This window comes from Felis catus, chromosome C2 (assembly GCF_018350175.1).
Source record: "Felis catus isolate Fca126 chromosome C2, F.catus_Fca126_mat1.0, whole genome shotgun sequence".
In the NCBI taxonomy this organism is placed as follows: domain Eukaryota; kingdom Metazoa; phylum Chordata; class Mammalia; order Carnivora; family Felidae; genus Felis; species Felis catus.
Window position 1 is genome coordinate 96,378,023 of NC_058376.1, and position 14,997 is coordinate 96,393,019.

The following is a 14,997-nucleotide window of genomic DNA, read 5'->3' on the forward strand; positions in this document are numbered from 1 at the left end:
TTGGAGGACAGGTTCAATAAAAGTTTGCCACTGTCAGAAAAAAAAACAAAAACAAGAAACACAATGTGTTGTGCACCTAAAACATACAAATATTAGATGTTAATTATATCTTAATAAAAATTAAAAATAGAATAATATTGAAAAAAATACACACTTTTCAAAACTCATGAGTGTGTTTCACTTTAACATAGTGGAAAACTGTATGATCATCTCAATAGATAAAATCCTAATGTATTTTCATCACAAAACCTCTGAGCAAACTAGAAATAAAAGGTACTACACTGAATTGATGGATGTATAAAAATGCTATAACTGACATTACAATAATGAAATAATGTTGGACATCTTCCCTCAATGACATAAAACTCAGGATTTCCCTGTCAGTACTCTGTTCAAAATTATACTAGATGCCCAAGTCAGTGCAAGATGGAAAGAAGAAAGATAGAAAATACTAAAAATTTGAAAGGGTAAAGTAAAAATGTCTCTATTTGTAGATGATATGATTATTTAGAAATCTATAAATATTAAGAATAAGTGAACATTAAGAAGCCAGATAAAAGATCAATATACACTTGAGAAAATTTGTGTAAATTTAAAATTCCATTTATGTCAATCAAGATGTGTAATCAGGAAAATCAAATATGTAAAAATAAATATAATGCATACTTTTAAGATACCTGCATTGAAAAATTCAAAACATAGCAGAAAATATAAAGAAGACCTATCTAAATAGAAAGATCTAGTCATTGATTAGAAAACTCTGTGCTGTTAAGGTAACAATTCTTCCCAAAGTAACATATTGACTCAGCACAATTCTCATCAAATCCTAGTAGGTTTTATTTTGGAACTTTACAAGTTGATTGTAAACTTTATACAGAAATGCAAAAGACCTAGAATAGGGAAAAAAAAAAGTTCCCCAAGATTCAAGACTTTTTGTTTTACCCTGTCTGCCTTGGTGATCAACTAGAATTTGCATGTGAGTCACTTATTTTTCGAAAGAATATTGGGTGATTTTCTTCCAATTAGGAGGTGTATGCCACAAACTGTATCAAAATGAGTTTCTTTTTTACTCATCCCCATATTTGCCATACTTGCTTCCCTTCAAGAGGGAAATCAATAGTAAAACTCATGGGTTCAAAGCATGAAATGTTCAGTACAGTTCCTCTTTTAATAGAATTGACAACTGATTCTAGGATTTGATCAATCCAGTGGCAGAAGTTCTTTATAATAATTTATTTTAAAATACTTATTTAGGACCACTGCATCAGGATATTCCATTCTCTAAGCTTTTTCCTTGAGGGTAAGTTCAGAAGCAAGTAATAGAAAGTAACAGATAGAAATTATCTTCAAAGGGTATAAGAATTGATGAAGCTTCTTTGCTCCCTAGTTTGCTATGTAATAGTATGGAGAGAATTTCTTCCAATAATGATAAGTAGGTAGTATGGAAAAATGGGGACACTGAATTTATACAGCAGTTCATTTAAGCAATAAATAAAGATATTAGTGTAGCATCTTGGGCTCTCAAAGTTTATTTACATTGGTAGAATCATACAATATTATTATTATTATTTTTTTAATGTTTAGTTTTGAGAGAGAGAGAGAGACAGAGTGCAAGTGGGAGAAGGGGTAGAGAGAGAGGGAGACACAGAACCCAAAGCAGGCTCCAGGCTCTGAGCTGTCAGCACGAACCGTGAGATCATGACCTGAGCCAAAGTTGGATGCTTAACCAAAGAGCCACCCAGGCACCTGAATCATACAATAATTTGATGAAGCACTTCTCTTTATATATAACTCTGTCCAGTTCATTCATTTAAAAAAATGAATTCATATTTCAGCTGTAGGAAAATACAGTAAATAAATGCCATCCTCATTTTTCATCTGGTACATCTTTTGGCCTTTCATAATGTAGCTGAAGCTGAAGATAGGTCAAATATTGTGCTCTTTTTAAGAATATTTTATTTTTGGGGGCGCCTGGGTGGCGCAGTCGGTTAAGCGTCCGACTTCAGCCAGGTCAGGATCTCGCGGTCTGGGAGGTCGAGCCCGGCGTCGGGCTCTGGGCTGATGGCTCGGAGCCTGGAGCCTGTTTCCGATTCTGTGTCTCCCTCTCTCTCTGCCCCTCCCCCGTTCATGCTCTGTCTCTCTCTGTCCCAAAAATAAATAAACATTGAAAAAAAAAAGAATATTTTATTTTTTAAAAACACTTTAAAAAATTTATTTATTTATTTTTGAGAGTGAGAGTGAGAGCGAGAGCGAGAGCGAAAGAAAGAACAAGTGGAGAGGGGCAGAGAGAAAGGGAATCCCAAGCAGCCTCCACGCCATCAGCGTGGAGACCGATGTGGGGTTTGATCCCAACTGTTAGATCATGACCTGAGCCAAAATCAGGAGTCAGACACGTAACTGACTGAGCCACCCAAGTGCCCCAAGAATACTTTCCACATGATAATTAGGATGATCACCAAGCCAAAAAATCACCAACAGGAATACATTGTCAGCTATCATTATTACAAAGAATAATATAAAGAGATTTTGTGTGTGGAGCACATAGATACTAGCAGCTACCTGTTAGTCATTTCTTTCAAATCAATATTTGATATAACAAAATTTTAGTACAGCACAAGAAATCTGACAGTGCCTTTATTATAAAGGGACTTCTTGTATTGGTAGGAGATGAACAAACATTACGCAGAAATAGCTTGCCTAACTGAGAAACTCCACACAATGGTGTGAGCTGCGTCCATACGACCAAAGGAGAAAATCTCAGAGGTATCAGGAGATTTCATTTGTAATGTTCTGAAAGTCTTAAAACCTTTCTCCCTGTGTATCTCTGGCATTCACTCTCTGACTCTTTCAGTATCTCACATATCCAGCAGGTGCTGGTCTCAAAGACTATCTCCTCTCAGACACTCTCCTCATAACCCAGGCCTCTGCCTGTCTATCTTTATATGTATGTGTATGTATTAAATACATTAAAATATACATTAACTTACATTATATTACATTATATCAAATAATACATTACAATACATAATACATGTTATTAAATATATTTATTTATTATATACCTTGTATATTTATACATAATACATTATATAATATATATTTAATATATATTATATAATATATATTTAATCATTATATATTATATATTTCATATTATATATAAACTTTTTTGGTATATTGTTATAATAAATTATCATATATAATATATATCATATGTGAAATATATTTATTATATATAATATAAAATATACAAAAATATAAATTTAAAATCGTATAGATGAACTTATCCAGTATGGCCTTTTACATTCTAATGTTTTCCATTCTAGTTTAGGTTACCTAGGATCTGGATTTGGCTAATAAACAATGACCAAGGGGCACCTGGTTGGCTCAGTCTCTTAAGCCTCTGATTTCAGCTCAGGTCATGATCTCGCAGTTCATGAGTTTGAGCCCCGCATCGGGCTCTGTGCTGGCAGCTCAGAGCCTGGAGCCTGCTTCGGATTCTGTGTCTCCCTCTCTCTCTGCCACTCCCGTGCTCACACACTGTCTCTCTCAAAAATAAATAAACATTAAAAAATAAATTTAAAAAAAAATGACCAAGCCATTGATCCAGGAAAGAAGGATGGGCAGAGGATGATTACAGATAACTCTGCTCTGAAATTTCCTCCCTTATTCCTGCCACACCTGCACCTAGAGTTTTCCTTAATCGTAGGAAATACGCATGTATTTTCTGTGGCTGCGGCTTCTATTTTCTGTGACGACTGGCCAGTCAGCTCAAGTCACAGGTCCATTGGAAATCCTTTGTGCCTCCTACCCACTGGCTGACAGTGGTGTTTACCTCGGACCCTACAGCTGACCTCCGAGGCTTCCCAGGTGTGCATGGCCTGGAACAGAAACCTCAGTTTGTTGGCAGCCACAGGTGTGGATAATTTGTTTTTTCTTTTCTCATTTGTTTAGATTCTTGTGGTAGGAATTCAGCAGGTGTGTAATGCTAGCATAGAATCTCTACTTGGCACAGAGGCCAGCTACCCTCAAAAAAAAAGATGTTCTTATTGGTCTTGCAACCCTGCCAGTTTGGATCCCCGTTTTCCTGGAAACCTCACGCAAGGGCAAGACTCTGCCTAACCGGTGAGTTAGGATAAGCTCATCTCAGAAGATGAGCGTGAAGAATCTCCGTTTGGGAACCTTATCAATGGGCAGGAGCAGGTTACCTAGTGCTGCCCTTTGTGGGTTTTGTTTTTCCTTCTCTTTTCCTTTGTAATGTGAGCGGCCACCGTTGCAGTTACAGGGATGTGGGAAATCCTGGACTTGGTTTCTAAGGAGATATAAGCCAGGCTAGGATGCTCTTGTTGACACGTAAATATCTGCTCATTTGATGGAGACTAAACAGGAGAAGCACAGACAGAGATTAGTCCACTGTGCAGGGTCCTTCCATCTTCCTGCTGTCTCCTCAGGAAGTCACTAATCCCAGGACCCAATTATTTCAGTAGAGGGCCAGGTGAACTTGGAGGTCATCCCTGACCATGTCTAACTTTAACCGGGGGACAGAGGGAGGGAGCTATGGTAACACTGGGGGAACCAGTTGGCTAAGCCAAGAGCCACTGTCATCAGTCTGTCAGCAGTGTGGTACTGGGGCCAGAGAACCTTCTCTCTTGGCCCTCCTTGCAAAAACATTTGTACAATGGCTTCTCCTGGCTAGGTCGTGATATCTAAAGAAATAGACACACACACAACCTTCTATTCCTCAGTTTTCCTTTATTATGGATTGTTCTCCAGTTTTTGTTTTTAGAATCAAAGTTGGAGTTTATTTGATGTTGTTTTTACTTGCATACCCATAATATAAGACAGGGGCTAAGGGGGCAGGGAGGTCACAGTGATTTGCCCTATGGGCCCTATACTTCTCTGAATGTAGGCATTGGTCATCTATTCCCTTCAGGTAATACAAATGCACCACAATGAAATGATGACATATGTCAGAGGAACATTTGTCTCAGAGGGCAGCAGATGGGATCTGTAAATCATACTTGGAGAAAAGGGTGTCACATGTGAGTATCAGATAGCCAGTAGACTAGTCTTTCATTCTGCATGTTAACCTTCTACAAATGCAGATATTTATGTTGATATACGTCTGATATAACAGCACTGGCTGAAGAGCACTGATAGTAATAATCCAGAGAAGTAAACATTAAACATCGCATGGACCATTAAAATCAATTTCACAGCCGCTATATTTTTGTAGTGGCATTTCATGTATTCATCTTTAGCTCTTGCTGATGTATTGGTTTAATCGTGGCATCTCTTGAGAATCTAGTTTTTCTGAAAGAATACGTAAGTGAGATAAAACCTTTACACTGAGCTCCACAATCGAGGATGGTCAATCATATGTCCAGCATTTGGGTAGAACTTACTTTATATCCAAGTCATTGCCCCCCTTAAGAGATGAGGAGGGATTAAAAATAGCTCTGTTGCCCAATGGATGATACTCGAAAAGAAAAAGAATTATCATTGTGTTTAATAAGAGAACTGACAAGCAATCATAATTCTTTCCATTAAGTAAATATGTTAGAAAAATTTATTATGAAATGACACATTATGCGAGCCAGGAATCAAAGATGACATCCTTGCATTAAATACGGTAGATGCCATTAAGGAAAACAGTCAATATGTCACCAAGCCATGGCCTGTAAAAATTAAATTGATTTGGTAAATGTAAGTAAGATAGATCTGTTTGCTTTCATCATCAATTTTGAGTGGGTGAACAGGTGATGTCACCAACCTGGGAGCGATAAAGATGCAGGACCATCTGGAAAGGCAGGTGATGAATGGGCAACTGCTTTTGGATAGTGACAGTGCTGTGGTACTTTGTCACTTGGGATGCAGTACTTAATAACTTTTCAATACCATCATAATAAATTTCACTGCCTTATTAATATAGAAATGGTGAGTTATTACTATGATGGGGAATGTAAATAACGGGAGACGCAGCCGTCAAAAGCTGATTGTTTGGGCATGTTTCTTTAAGCAACACGGTTGACTCGTGATAATCAACCTATGTCTATACCAGTAGAGTTTATTGCACTTGTCAAAGGAAAAAGTAGTATTATTCAAAATTATATGAAGTCGTAATAAACAAGTTTAATATATTATCAGACTTTTCCTGTAAGTTTCCAAACATGAGGCAGTAAATCATTTTTAATAATGTCTTTTCATGTAAAATAATGTCCTTATGCAGTAATAATGTCCTTTCTTAACTATTAACAAAACAGTCGACTTCTTTGTATGTGTTTTAAGGGGTATTTTTATTTGTACTTTTCAATCATTTTCTTCTGCAAATAAAGAGCTACGGCAGGAACCTTAGGACGTTTCATTAACAAGCTTGAAAGTTGCTGAGTACAGGCCATGTCACGCATTTCCATTTTAATTGAACAGATGTACTTAAGAGTAAACCACAGCAAACGAAATACAGACGAAATTATAAACACGTGTCACTGGGCAGTAGGCAGGAAAGAACCTCTGATGAGCATCTGTGTGTATTTTATGAAGCCAAGGACTGCCACTTCATAAGTTCGTCACTGATGTCTCCAGTTTAATGAGAAGAAACAAAATATGTAGATAGGTGTAAGTTGAAGATGAATTAGTAGATCAATCACTTAGCACCATTCAGGGTGTCTGCCGTTGCGCGGTGGGAAAATAATTAGATCTGAGATGCTGTTCTTATTTATAGGCCGGCTGTTCGATGTGGGATGGAATATGGGAAACTTCCTCTTTCATGTCACTGTGGTCTTTATATTGTTTCTTGGCCAGGCTGACTTTTAATTCTGACATTGTCTTTCAGGCTGCAGTCGGCCAGCCTCTTTCTTAAATGAAATGCCTCTCCACCATTTCTATTACTGCTGAAAAGAGAGCCAGCAGTCTATTAACAGGCAATAAAGTTCAGGAAGCCCAGGACTCATTTCTTGGGTCAGAGGTGAAAATTGCAATACTAAATGAAACAAAGGTGTGCCTTGATCGCTCAAGAAGCAGCACCAGAAAGAACACACGTGTTGTTAGCCAGAAGTCTCCCACTTAAAGGGAAAGGAATAATCGTAATAATGTTGGCCGATGGAGTTAAGTACTCAGTTGAGAGAAATTATATCAATCTGACAAATATAGCCTTCACAGGAGATAAAGTCTCTAATGACCTTAAATGCATATATTTATCATTTAATTCAACAAGCCAATTCCCTTGGGCTTTTGACCAACGACATTTCCCCTCAAGTTTGGAAATTTTTTACTAGCCCAGAGAGTAATGGTTATTTGTCAGAGGGTTCCAAAGCTAAACGCAGTTGGAAGCAAAGAATGGGAGAGAAGGAAAAAAATGGCTAATAGAGTCTTTCTACCTCAGAGAATATTAATCCGAACTTTCATTGATGCGAGCGCTGCAGCATTTCGTGGCTGAACAGTAGGTGGCAGACATTGTAGTGAAGAAATGGGGAAATTTTAATCTAAGCAATTTTCATCTGATTTCATTAACTTCCAGATATGTCATCAGTGTGCACAGCACATTAATTTGCAAAAAAATAGGAACACTAAATAGTTGTGAAATGTGCTAGTTGAATGTGGAAAAATCAAAAGGGTCCTACAGAAATAAAAGCAAAAGTTCTAATGTTTCATCAGGTAAAGTGTGTGTGAAACAGGAAAGCCCAAAGAATAAAGGGGCCCTTGTGTATGGTGGGCTTTTCCTCACTGTTATTCTTGGTCTCAACTTGATGAAGTGTATTAGTGATATGCACGAAGCACTGTGACTCCTGTATCTCCCTTTGTGAGATTGTCCATGCCTTTGTTTGTGCTGTCAGTCAGTTGTTCTTTCTCTTGGGCAGCCACATTGGTAACCACAGGATCTACTTGCAAATAGATTTCTGTAAAACCATATTATCCTTCAGCCCTTGGCTCCTTCTCCCCACCCCCCTTCCCGCAACAATCTGGCCATTCATGTGGCATGGCTCTCTTGCTGGCTTCTTTGTCATACGTCTAGTGGTTTGTGTTTCAGGGAGGCCGCGTGAGATAGTGCAAGGAACACTGGCCTGGGTGCCAGGAACCTTGAGTGCTTGCCCCAACTTGGACTTGGGACCTTGGAAAGTCACCTGGTTTTCTCCTCTGAAGCCTCGCTGAGATCTACTCTAGCTTTGACTTGGAGTTTTTGAATTTTGTTCATTTACTCGTTCTTCACTTCTTTTTACCCTTCTGGATGTGCTCTGCATTATTATGGTTTTTGAGACTTTATTTATATGGGGGCCATGTTTCAGTCTTTGAACCCTGGGAAGGATACAAATTAATTTTAAATTAAGTAGAAAATAGATGCTTGTTTTAAATTTTCTCTTGTATTCAACTAGTAGAATTGTGTTTTGTAAACCTGAAATCAAAGCACCTTTGATATGTGCATCTCTTTGTGGATTTTGCGTTGAGCAGAGAAGGCAGCTGGAGACCAAAGCCCTGTTTTGAGAAGAAAGTAAGTTGGTTAGAGAGAGCACTCTACTCCTAGCTCTTTTTGGAAAGATAAAAGTATTTCATTCTGTCCCTGGGGTATGATTTAGTGCAGCCTCAACTATATATGAAGGCAATGTTCAAAGATACCACGTGGTCATCTCAAATATAACACAGGTATCACGGGCACATCTTAAAAAAAAAAAAAGAGGCCATATAATATAGGGGCTGAAGATGTCAGGTCTAGAGACAAATGACCTTGGTTCACATTCTCTACCACCTTACTTTGTGAGCTTGAACAAGTACTTGACTACTTTTTGCCTCAGTTTCGTCATCTGTAAGGTGGTAGTTACAATAAGGATTGCCTTGGAGGATTTTTGTGAAGGTTATGTCGTAAAGTATCATAAAGGGCTTGGAGCAGGGCTTGGTGTGCCACAGTAAGCACTTCAAGGCAAGCTGATCTTGATAATCTTTGTCACCATCATCATTCCAAAGTTGGGGATGTTCCTTGCATCCCTTTTGTGAGGGAAGGACTGGGGGATTCAGTTTTGGGGGTTGGAGCTCTCTGGGTTGACAGGGCTACCACACTGCAAGAATTAAATATCGTCTCCTTTCTGAGTAGCACAGGGAAGCGGCCTTCCTAGGCCCAAGATGCTTGAAACTCTCATAGATGTTTAAATGGTTCTTTTAACTGAAGACTCTAGTAAGCATTTCTAAACAGTTCAGAGGAGGAGGTTTTGACTCCATGTCTAACGAACACATTAGAACACATGCCACCTACTCCTGTGGCTTGGTGGTGGAGCGGAGAGAGGAAAATGTGCCCCTCAGCCCTAACCCTCTTCATAGAACCTTCCTTTGAAGGGCTTTCTCTCCTCTGTACTCATCCTTGTATTTCTTGGCGCTCAGCACGCCTGCGTGTTGCATATGCTGCCCCCTCAGCTTTTAGCTAGATAATAATGGGACTGATTTTTTCTAGCAATAAGTTTGATCTAGTCTACAGATTTGGGCAAGACAGGTGTACCTGAGGACTGCGATGGTATCCTTTCTGAATAACCTAGGAACAAACATGCCTCTTGAGAGCGAGTGTCTAACCTTGAGTGAGGAAAGCATAATCTGCCTATTCACAGACCTTATCACAGTTTCATGTGAAATAACAACCCTGGTCATCTGGTGACTCTGCCTTCTTCCTGGGTTCTGGAACCCAGGGTTCCTGGGTTCCTGGGTTCCTAGAACCCCCCACTGAGTGAAAATGACCGAATCATTGGGAACGATATCATCACCAAATATATTGTGATGAAGTCTCTGAAGTGGAAAGGCAAGCCTTAATCTTTTTGTACATTGTCATTTGTTTATTCTTAAATTTCTCTTAGAAATAAATGTGGTACCTGGTGGATCAGTGGGGTTCTGAGACTTTGTGGACAGAAATGTGGGGATTCATAGATAAGACTGCAGAGGACCCATTATGACTTCGCATATGTAAAATTTCACTGTTCAACGTTGCTTTTAAGCATTTTGGACAAGAGAAGAATCAAAAGTTGTGGGTTTTTAATTTTCCTTACAAAGAAATAACAAAATATGTGCTATTGAAAACTGTGGGTAAGCTCTCTGACTCACAGGCAGTTGGAAGGGGAGAGGGTACTTGAATTATTTGGTTGAGGATTTATGGCTGAAAGTGACAGTAGCCTGAAGTCAAGTTTGCCTGCGTGTGGGTAGAAGCTTCCTGAAGGAAGACTTGGAGGGTGGAACAGTGGTAGGGGGCCTCTGCTTTCCTGCAGCACAGCTACCTTCTCCTTCCACTTCTCTTGACCAGTACAACATAATGTTAGTGTCTTCTAACTTCTGTGGCATAGACTGAATTGCCACCAAACTGCCACATGCTAATGATTCTCCATTTACACAAACTCTGTTGTATCCTAAGGTCTCTCTTTGTGTGGGGGCTTCCATTGAGAACAATCTGGATTTAGTAATACACTTAATTGAAAGGTTTAATAAGAACTTAGGACTTTGTTTTCTTTTGTGACTTGGAAAAGACAGTAATCTTAAGAAAGCCAGATGTGAATGTTTTTAACAAGAGAATTTTCACTTTCCTTGTACCTTCCAAAGCATGAGAATTCTCCTTTGAAGATGTTAATTTTGTAAGAATATTATCAACAATATAAAGGCTGAAGAGTAGTTGAATTTGCCTGTAGAAGAGCAGGCTAAAAACACGGAAGGCACTTCATGAAATCATGAATTACTATGATTTAAATTACAGAGTTTCATATGGACCCCTGAACATTGATTTCTCAGGAACGTTATGCAGGGTATTATGGGAGGGAGGTATGAAATGTCACTTGATGAGCTTGACTCAAAAAGTGTTCATTTGAAGTTTGATTCCTTATTCAACCACCAAAACTGATTGATAGGGACGTGGATCTCCAATTGACTTTAATTTCTGCTCCATGAATCTTCCATGAACTCACTGAGAGTCTAAGATGCGGTTGTAAAGCTTGGAAAGTTTGGGTTTCTGTGTGTAGTTCAGGTAACCTCCAAGCACCGATCCCCAGTTGCAATCATCCAAGTAGCGTTGAGAAGAGGAAAAAAAAAAAGTCATTTGCTTTCAGTTTCTATGAGGTAGGGTGAAAGATGCTGTAACCAGGTAAGGTAACACTTAAAGTATTACAACTTTTAAGTCAAGAACGTCAGAATTGTCATGTGACATGTGATATGTGATATGCACGTAGATAAACAGAGCCTTTTTAAGCACAAATTCTGGTAGACTAGATTTAGTATGGGTGGGATAGGCCTGGGAGGTGAGTGAATTCTATCTGAACAAAAAAGATTTCAGAGAAGCACTAATTATCACAATAGGATGTTAGAATTCACTACCCAAGATAGGAGAGGTTGAAAACATATCATAAAAAAAGAAAATATGTCATAAATCAGGTGGTATTTCCACCATCAGCTGTACCCCAGCAAGACTCTGTCGGCTGTGAATTTATCTGTCATCATTTGAGGACAACTTATGTTTTCAGCCTTGTTATAATTTTGTAAGTTTATCCTAGTCTCATGGAAAACTTTATCCGTATTTACTCTTTCATTAAATAGTACCTATTCATTTTAGTCCAGACCCCAAAGACTTCCTCCCCTATGCAACCTCTGAGCTTAGGAGTCTAGGAAGGACAGAAGGACTGTCTTTGGATAGTTGTCTTTTTGTCTACTTGTCCTAGGGGTCTGTCTAATCCCTTTCACCGTCTTGGTCTTCTGTTGTATAAAAATAAAAGGTAACTTTCCGTGACCCTAAACAAAGCATGAACTGCTTGAAGTAAAAAAAGCTGGATCTCAACATCGTCTATAAACCAGGCCCCTCATGGGCAGATCACAAAAATGTCCGAAGAAAATTATGCAGTAAGGAAAACTGGCCTCAGTTTTAAAAAAACGAGTGACTCTTTATTTGCAGGAAGAATGGAGACCTCTATTTAATGTAAGTCCTTTGGTCACTGAGATGTGTCAGAAAACTTGCCCTTTATTCTGACGTGCCGTGGTGTTAGCATTGAAATGTAAAAATAATAAACAGCTGACATTTTAAGCACAGACTAAACAGCAAGCAAATGACATTACCTCCAAGCTCTTGAGAGAGTTACAAGATGATGAGCTGCCAAAGGAAGAAAAGGGAGAAATGGTCACAAAACCTTTGTTTGTGGTAGAGGAATTGTCAGTGTTTAATGCCGTCCGCCCACGTCTTACTTGAGGGAGGTTTTGTTTGTATGGAAAATTGGTTTTCAGTTTGACTTTGCATAAAGCAGTATGAATGGCAGAAGATACATATGGTTCCAAAATTCATTATTGCTTTTGCTCATTAGTCGTTGATGACTATGTTAATGCCACCAGTGCGTACTGTCTGTCTGCCGTGTGTCCTGGGGAAATACCGCGGCGGGATACGGCGGTGACGAACGCCAGCTTTCTCTTCCCCCCTCTTCCCTTCCTTTTCCTTTCTTCCTCTTACTGTCTTTCTTTTCTCATTTTCTTTGGGCTTCTTGTATATTTTCTTGTCCTGAGTCAAATGTCAATACAACTCTCTTTACCTAAGAGTTTTGGTGAAATTTATTTGGTATCCATCTAATATGTGTCACCTTCCTTCAGACCAAATGTGCACAGGATCTGACCATCTGGGGGACAGTTAGTCATTTTGAGGATGCAGGTGGGAAACACACCTGTAGTTAGTCACTTACAGGGGCGCTTGTCTATACTGAAATGATTTGCAGGTGTTAAGCATGTGCTTATGAAAAAGGGAAATAAGTATTTGGGGTCCAGGAGAAAATTTGCCTCTCAATTTAATATTATTTACCCTCTTCTCTATCTCTTGGTTACTTGGGAAACAAACACATACACTTTTAACTTAATGTCCTGAATGGCTGCAATGAGGAGATAGAAATGCAGCTTTGGCTGTTTTATGTGGTTCATAAAAGCATTCTCTCTGGCTCCGAGGATCCATTTATATTTAGGCTTTATAGAAACAATGCTGTAAAGTTTTTTTTTCAGTCTTGAGGACAACATTGCTTATTAAAATCTGTGATGTGTAGTATTTTAATACATGTTAGCCACATTTTTTAAGGCCGTTATATAGCTGTGAGCCTTGCTAGTGTTCCTAATAAAGAACAAAATTATCTAAACTGTTTGATGATTACTAGTGAGTATTGGTAAACTCCTTCATGAGCTTTCCTGAAAGCATATTAACCATATGTCATGTACCGTGGCATAAAAAAATAGAAGCAGTGAGAAATTCAGCAACCAGGATCCCCACGCTCTGTGGACATCAAATTTGGCAGATTTTGAAAATTCTGTGATCATTTTTCTCCTTATGTGACACTACTCTTGTTCATTCTTCAAAAACATTTGCCCTAGCGTGGGGAATTATAGATAATTTGATGCAACAGGTTTAAGTTACCATTTTCATAGTGAAAAGAATAGCTTAGCATGATCCCGATTTTCCTTGGTTTCCTCCCATTCTCAAAAGAAGCAGAGGTATTCACATTTCTTTGTCTAACAGTTTTATAATGTCTTAAGAGATTAACAGTGAGCATGAATGAGGGCCTACGGATTAGACAACAAAAAGCCTGGGACGTCCACTACCTTACTTGCAAATTTTACATTTTCCAGCATTGCTGAGAGAGTATAGAAACTAAGAAAAGATAATAAGTACCAGAGTCTCAAAAGTGTTTAGTGATTCAAAAAATTCAGATGACATGTCAGAACTGACAGACTGATGGAACCGTCTGGGGAAGGGCCCACTTTTTTGTCTTATGTTAAGCTCTCATACTGAGTGAATGCAGATGTTATCACGGTACCCCAGACAGACAGTCAGTGAAATGTGACAAGCTGTCAGCAAAGTTACACTACGTTGATTTTGTTAAAATATCCACAAGCTTTATAGTTTCTCTTTATATAAAAAACTCTTACCTCATTTAGTCAGGAGAATGGAAGCTGTTGGAGAGATGGCTTGGGCTTTCATCCCCAGAATACCTTGGGTCTTTTTTTTTCCCCCCTCTGGGGAAATTTTACTCAGCAAATTAAGTAGTAATGCACCCCAAATATTGGACCTCAAAATATCTCAGAGTAATTTTTTTTCTTTTGACTTGTTCTATAATTTTTTTTTTTTCTCAATTTACATCGCACCTCAGCCCTTGGGCAAAGGATGTTTCAAGATCAGAAAGAATGAATTTGCTTCATTTAAATGAGGAGCCAAGATGAGGGGTTAAAAGTCTGAAGGGCCACTTTAAACAAAAAGCCTTTCTTAAAAGAAGTTTAGGCATGGAAAATGAAAATGCGAGCTTCATCAAAACTAAGATCTTTGCTTTCACTCTTTTTATTTTGAAACACTGAAAATTAACACTGGCAAGAGAAAAATCTCCCTTGAAAAACTTTTGAGAAGCTCATGAAAATCAATTCTGTTTTCTCTACATGGTTTAGACGTTTAGATTTTTCTTACGAATTGGGAAAAAATCGCAAAGAGGAATTCTAGAGAATCTTCCATGCTGCAACATATTTGTATCTAAGCATAAATCTTGCTTATTAAGTGGTCATTTTTTGACATCAGTTTCAGATTCAATTGAACTCAGGCATTTAGAAGTCAGAACAAGCACAACGATAATTAATTGAACAAAAGTAAATAAAGAACATACATTTGGAAACTGCAGTCTTAACTGCATTGCTTTTAGTGATATTAATGCTATCTTTTAAACTAAGGAAGACATCCGTTTTGACATTTTAATTTAGCACTGGCAGAGTTTATTTGTAGCCTCTGGGTGCAATAATGGGTTGCCTTTTACCCCATGTTGAAGGGCTCTTGTTGCATATAATTTATTTAACTTCGAATTGCAAACTGTTTAGTCGAAGATTACTTTACAATCCTAGGTTCCACAGATTAACCTCTATTTATATATTCACTTTTGGAAACTAAAGGTGAAAGGAAAACATGAGCCATACTTGTTTTGCTCAATTTATATTGTCACAGAGGACATTACCATACAATGAGAAACTGTTCCGTGATTTTGAAAA

General features: G+C 38.3%; 1 protein-coding gene and 1 long non-coding RNA gene across 7 annotated transcripts in view; both read left to right on the plus strand.

Annotated features, from left to right (window-relative positions):
- Positions 1-14,997, plus strand: part of MECOM (MDS1 and EVI1 complex locus) — a 561,175-nt gene that overhangs the window by 280,669 nt on the left and 265,509 nt on the right. The window lies entirely within an intron of this gene.
- On the plus strand, positions 3,215-13,612 carry LOC123380036. Its single transcript, XR_006585274.1, has 2 exons — positions 3,215-9,651; positions 9,691-13,612. It is a non-coding gene; the product is annotated as an uncharacterized LOC123380036 (long non-coding RNA).